We start from the raw sequence: 6,837 nt of genomic DNA, 5'->3' as shown, positions 1-6,837 counted from the left end.
AGAGCAGGGGTGCTGGGATGCGTGGCGGAGACAATAGGGATGGAGGTGGCGGCGCGGCTGGATCCTTCCGGTGGTCTCAGGCATTGGCCTTCCTACCGCAGCTGCATGCAGTAATAATGGCGTGGATGACGACTCTGGTACTGAGAAAGAAGGTGATCCGTGACATTTTTTCCTCTTGTTTCTCTGTTTTCATGGCCTCTCTGATCTCCTCTCCTCACTGTATTTTTAAGTGCAGAGATTGTTGTTGGATGTCGAAAAGCCAGGATCGGTTTCCCCACCCATGCAAAGTTAACATAAATAAAAAAATAGGAAATCTTCCACCCAAGGAGCCAACAATTGCATTTGACCATGCAATCTGATTAACCTGAATCTTCAAATTAAAATTCTCAGATTGCCGAACATGGACGAGAAGCTTTCCTGGATCGGGAACACGACTTTTTGATGCAGTCCCCATTTGATAAAGATTAATTACTCCATTTATTGAAAAAAATAGCTATGTATTTAAAGTATGGAGTAGAGGGAAGAATTTAGCTCAAAGTTGCCCTTTCATTCATTGTTCTTGAGTCATTTTGAGAGAAAAGAGAGCATGAGAGCTTTAGATAGAACAAGAGAGGGGAGCCAAAAGTCCTATACTTGAAGGGCTAGAGTCCCTTTTATAGGTCCATCCCCGTATAATACACCGAACATACGTATAGAGTATTTAGGGTTGTATATCCGGGTGTATTCCCTATTGGCGTAAACCCGACTCCTAGATCGGTAAAATTCGGCATCTCAGTCATATCGCAAATCCGATCCCTCGATCGGTAGAGTTCGGACAACACCTGTAGTCCAAAAGACTGTGCTTAAGGTTGTATTCTTTTTCCTTGACTATGATTTTTTCCCGTTAGGTTTTTTCATAGTCCAAGGTTTTTTAGCGAGGCAACCGGCATAGGTCACAGACTATATGGTCAGCTTTCAGCCCGAACTCTTCCTCTTTGGCGCTTGAAGTTGTGCTCTTTTTTCCTTAGCTAGGATTTTTTCCCACTGGGTTTTTTCTTAGCCCAAGGTTTTTAACGACGCAACTAGCGCGGACGGTAAGGCCAGTCTTCCACCCTGACCCCTTCCTTGTTGACTCGACGTCAGGGCTCGGACTGGGGAGACTACTTGATAGGGAATACACCCGGGTATACGACCCTAAATACTCTATACATATGTTCGGTGTATTATACGGGGATGGGCCTATAAAAGGGACTCTAGCCCTTCAAGTATAGGACTTTTGGCTCCCCTCTCTTGTTCTCTCTAAAGCTCTCATGCTCTCTTTTCTCTCAAAAGGACTCAAGAACAATGAATGAAAGGGCAAAATTCTTCCCTCTACTCCATACTTTAGATACATAGCTATTTTTTTCAATAAATGGAGTAATTAATCTTTATCAAAGTTATTATGTGAATTATATGCTTACAGTTGGTATCAAAAGCCTGATTTATCTCTGCCTAACCTTAAGTGTTTTGATTACATATGTTATATATTCTTATGTGATAATTATATGCAATGATATGGACTGCTGAAAATTAAATTTTTTTTCTTTCCGCATTAAGAAATTAAAAAAAAATGGAATTTTTTTTCTGGTTGTTGCTACGTCATTTGTTTTTCCGTCGAATGAACTGCTTGCCGGATTTCTGTGTTCACAGGCGCCTTGAGCGACGGAGGACGATGAACGGGCAAAGGCTGAAGTTTTCGACCGGCTGGTTAATTAGCGACGCGGCAGGGAGACGGCGGTGGCAGGTTCACGGCTGTTCACGACGCTGAGGCGAGCGGACGGCTGGTTCGCGCCGGCGAATGCGACGCATGGCGGTAACGCTGGCGCTGCATCGGGGCTGGGCAGCGGCGGCAGAGCCGATTTTCCGGTGACGTCGCTACTCTCCCTTCAGGCAACGCCGGCGACCTCTCCCATTCATGGCTGCTGCGCTAGTTTACGACCATGAAGAAGATGATGAAGTTTGCTGATCTTAAGTTTTGGGCCAGGTCTGGCCCATTTCGGCTAGACCTGGGCTCTTTATAAAAAAAATTGGGCGTGTTTGGTTTGGGCTTTGTTTAAATTTTTTTTAAATAACTTCATCATATTTGGCCTTCTTCACTTAAACTACCCAATTAAATTTTGCCTAAAGTCAATATTAAAATTATTATTCATTTTTTTAACAAATTATTAAGTTATAAATTTGTTTGAATTTTTAATTTTAATATTGAATTTTAGTTTAAATTGCATTAAGTGTTGCAATTTGAATGTTTAATTGAAGTTCATATTAAAATTATTATTCAATTTTGAACAAATTATTAAGTTTTTTTTTTAAAAAATTTGTTTGAATTTTAATTTTAATATTGAATTTTCAGTTAAATTGTATTAAGTGTTACAATTTATTTATGGAGTATGAGTAATTGATATGCATAATCTAAGCATGCCTTATATGTTTTATTGCAATAATTATTTGATTGTTATAATTATGACTTTAGAAAAGCATGTTCATTAAGATTGAATTTAGAGCCTTTTAGGACTGAATTAAATGCTTATTATGCATGATTTAGTGCACTTTAGGTGAATTTAGTGCATTTAAGAATAGATTATGCATATACTTACTCTTTCAGTCAATACTCCGTTCGTCCTTTTTTTTTTTTTTTAAGGATTTTAAAGCACCTAAAGTACATAAAACTCTTCATAGTTTTACCCTATTTAAAGCCTTATCCTTAGGTGAATCTACATTCTTAGATCAACCCTACAAATATGTATCGGCATATAGTTTGGTAGGTTTGTCATTAAGGGTGGAAAAACCATACCCAAACCGTACCCATTCCGTTTCCACCATTCAGTTCTGATAAATTCATTATACGTAATAATTTAGCCCACAAGCAATTTTTATGGCATACGAATTTATCTTTTACATAATTTACATTGGTAGTATTATGTACTTCAGTTACTCTCTCTCTCTATTTTGAGCCTCGAAAATTCTAACCAAGCATTTATTATTCTTTACAGAACTTTCTCAAATCCCAACTCAAAACACAATAATGATTGACGTTCCTATGTTAAGCGATGATAATCACCAAGAGTGGAAAGACGCTGTTCTCCTACACTTAGGGTTGATAGAGATGGATTTCGCTATTCAAAATAAAGCCTCCTCCTATCACTGATGATAGCACTGAGGATGACAAGAAACTTCACGCACAATGGACTATGTCCAATCGGTTGTGTGTGTATTTCATTAAGACACGAATTCCAAGAAGTATTCGTGGGTCAGTTGACCATTTTGATAAAGTCAAAACCTTGTTCAAAGCTATTGATGACCAATATGCTACATCGAATAAAGCTTTGGCAAGTACTCTAATCATGAAGTTTGTTGGTCTTCGTCTTTCCACTGTTAAGGGCACGCGCAAACACATCATGCAAGTAAGGGATATTGCAGCGCAACTGAAGAAGTTGGAAATAATTTTACTAGATACCTTTGTTGTGCATTTTTCACTTAACACCCTCCCTCAACATTATAGCCCCTTTAAGATTTCCTACAACACACATCAAGATAACTGGACTATCAATGAATTGATAACCATGTGTGCACAAGAGGAAGAAAGGCTTAGTGAAGAGGTTGGGGATACTGCTATATTGGCCACAGCAAAGCCTAAAGGAAAATATGGGAAAGCTAAGGGATTCACTGCAGCAACAAAGGGGAAACTGACCTCAAAAGCTGACATAAAGAAGATACAAAAGTGTTTCTTTTGTAAAAAGAAGGGACACGTGAAGAAAGATTGTATGACGTTTAAGAAGTGGATGTCCCAGAAAGTTAGTGTTCCCCCTTCTTTTATATGTTTCAAATCCAATATGTCAGAAGTTAATCCGCATTGCAAACTCCTTGTAGGATATGACAAGACTGAGGCAGTCGAAGGGAACTGAGTGTAGCATCTTCTCTGGAAACAAGATTGTGTCACCAGTAGAAGCTGTCAGAGTTTGCATTTTAGTTTTGGATAGTTTTGATGTAGATGAGACATTGTATATTCCTAGCTTATCAAAGGAACTTAATTTCAGTTTTTTTTTTAACTTGTACCCTTCAGTTTTGAATTTAAAACAAATATTTCAAGTTATTTCGCAATTTTCCTTGTGTTGGTACTGGTACATTGTCTGATGGTCTCTTTCGTCTTAACTTAAAGAATGCTTCAGTTTATAATTCTTTACATATTCAAAACGGCACAAAAACGGTGCATTATTAACAACAATTCCTCAATGTTATGGCATCGGAGATTAAATCATATCTCCCTTGAGTGTATAAAAAGGTTGGTAAATGGAGTACTTTCTACTCTATACTACACTGATTTTGAGACTTGCATTGACTGCATTAAGGGTAAGCAGACGAACAAGTCAAAGAAAGGTGCCAGTAGAAGTACAACATTGTTGGAAATTATTCATACTGACATATGACAATATCCGGTCAGAAATATTTCATCACTTTCATTAATGATTTCTCACGATTTTCCTATGTGTATTTACTTAAGCATAAGCTTGAAGCATTGGGTCCTTTAAATCATTTAAAGCTGAAGTTAAAACCAATGTAATAAGAAAATACACATAGTTAGATCTGACAGAGGTGATGAATATTAGGGTAGATACACTAAAAATGGACAAGCACCTGGTCTCCTTGTTAAGTTTCTTCAAGAGCATACGGTCTAGCTGAAAGAAGAAATATGACCCTTTTGGATATGGTGCGGAGTATGCTAAGCAACTCCAAGCTTCCTAAGTCGTTGTGGGCTGAAGCACTTAAGACAGCAACGTATATATTAAACCGTGTTCCAACCAAGGCTGTCCCTAAGACACCGTTTGAGTTATTCAAAGGTTGAAAACCAAGTTTGCAACATATGCGTGTTTGGGGATGTCCGTCTGAGGTGAGGAGTTATAACCCACACGAAAAGGAAGTTAACCCAATGACCATTAGTGCTTTCCTTATTGGATATGCACAATATTCTAAGGGTTATAGGTTTTATTATCCATCTCATACTACTAGGATAGTGGAATCAAGAAATGCTAAGTTTCTTAAAGATGACTCATTCAGTGGGAGCGATCGATTTAAGGACTTAGTTCCTTCATTTGATAATACTGCCTTTCAACTTTCTACGTCATCTAGTGGTGTTGTCCTTATCCGCAGTGCTCTTTCAATTCCGCCTGCAGATATACCACCTATTATTGAGATTCCACGAGCTGTTCCTAGTTATTATGTTTCGTATCTACAAGAATCTGACATAGGAGTTGAGAGTGATCCTGACATTTTTTCTCAAAAATTGTGCACAATTGGACTTATGGTTTGAAGCCATGAATTCCATGAAGAGCAATGGGGTGTGGGATCTTGTTGAGTTTCCTAATGGGGCCAAGGCCATTAGCTGTAAATCGGGTTTTTAAGACTCATTAGGCAACATTGAGAGATACAAGGCCAGACTTGTTGCAAAGGGATTTATTCAAAAAGAAGGAATCGATTACAAGGAGACTTTTTCTCTTATATCAAAGGAAGATTCACTTCGAGTCATTCTGGCTTTAGTTGCACATTTTAATCTCTAATTGTAACAAATGGATGTAAAAACTGCTTTCCTCAATGGTGACCTAGAAGAGAAGGTTTATATGAAATAACCTCAAGGTTTCTCTTCTAGGGGTGGTGAGAATTCAGTATGTAAGCTTAAGAAATCCATATACGGTCTAAAACAAGCTTCCCGTAAATGGTATATCAAGTTTGATGGGATTATTTCTTCATTTGGTTTTGTTAAAAATCCTCTTAACTATTGTATATACCAGAAGGTGACTGGGAGTAAAATATGATTTCTTGTCTTATATGTGGATGACATTTTTCTTGCCACCAATGATAAGGAGATGTTTCGTGATGTGAAATAATTCATCTCGAAGAGAGTTTTGAGCTAAGGTATCTAAAAGGAACTAAGAGTTACGTGCTTGGGTTTAGGTAGATGGACATCCTAGATGTTGTCAGTTATTCTAATACGAACTGCGCTGCTTGTGTTGATTTTCGAAGATCAACTTCAGGGTACATCTTTATCATGGCTGGTGAGGCTATAACATGAAGAAGGGTTAAACAATCTTTAATAACTACTTCTACCATGGAACCCGAGTTCGTTTCCTGTTACGAGGCTACTTCATAAGGTGTGTGGCTAAAGAATTTTATCTCTGGGCTTAGAGTTATGAACTCTATATCGAAGCCATTGAAAGTCTATTATGGAAACTCAGCTACAGTCTTCCTAACTAAGTTTGGCAATAGTGGGAGTCGAATTAAGCACATCGACGTAAAGTTCCCAGTCATTAGGGAGCGTGTCAAGAATAAAGTTATAAGTCATTGAACGCATTAATACTGAGTTGATGTTACTAGATCCCTTGACTAAATGCATGTCTTCAGTTAAATTCAAGGATCTAGTTAAAGAAATGAGACTTTCGCCCACTTTGTAATTTGTATATATACATTCAGTATTCAGTTTTAATGAAATTCTTTTGCTTTAAGACATTTATCTCATTTAAGTTTGTACACCTTTATTTTATTGAGATAATGTACTTCAGTTGGACTTGAAATAAACATAGGGTTTGTTTCATTAAGTTTCCTAAAATTAAGTGCTCAAAGTCAGTTTGCATTTAATCATAATGGATGCTACTCGTTTTAAGGAGGACATATCACTATGGTTGGTGTTTTCTGGTTTTAGGTTATGGAGTTTTGCACCAAGTGGAAGAATGTAACACTTACCACTATTACATTATTATTTGAGGGGCAATATATGTACCGTTTTGAAAATTGAGGGGCAACATTTACACTTGGGGGGGGGGGGGGAAA

Source organism: Ipomoea triloba, chromosome 11 (assembly GCF_003576645.1).
Source record: "Ipomoea triloba cultivar NCNSP0323 chromosome 11, ASM357664v1".
Classification (NCBI taxonomy): domain Eukaryota; kingdom Viridiplantae; phylum Streptophyta; class Magnoliopsida; order Solanales; family Convolvulaceae; genus Ipomoea; species Ipomoea triloba.
Note: the sequence above shows the minus strand (reverse complement) of the source record.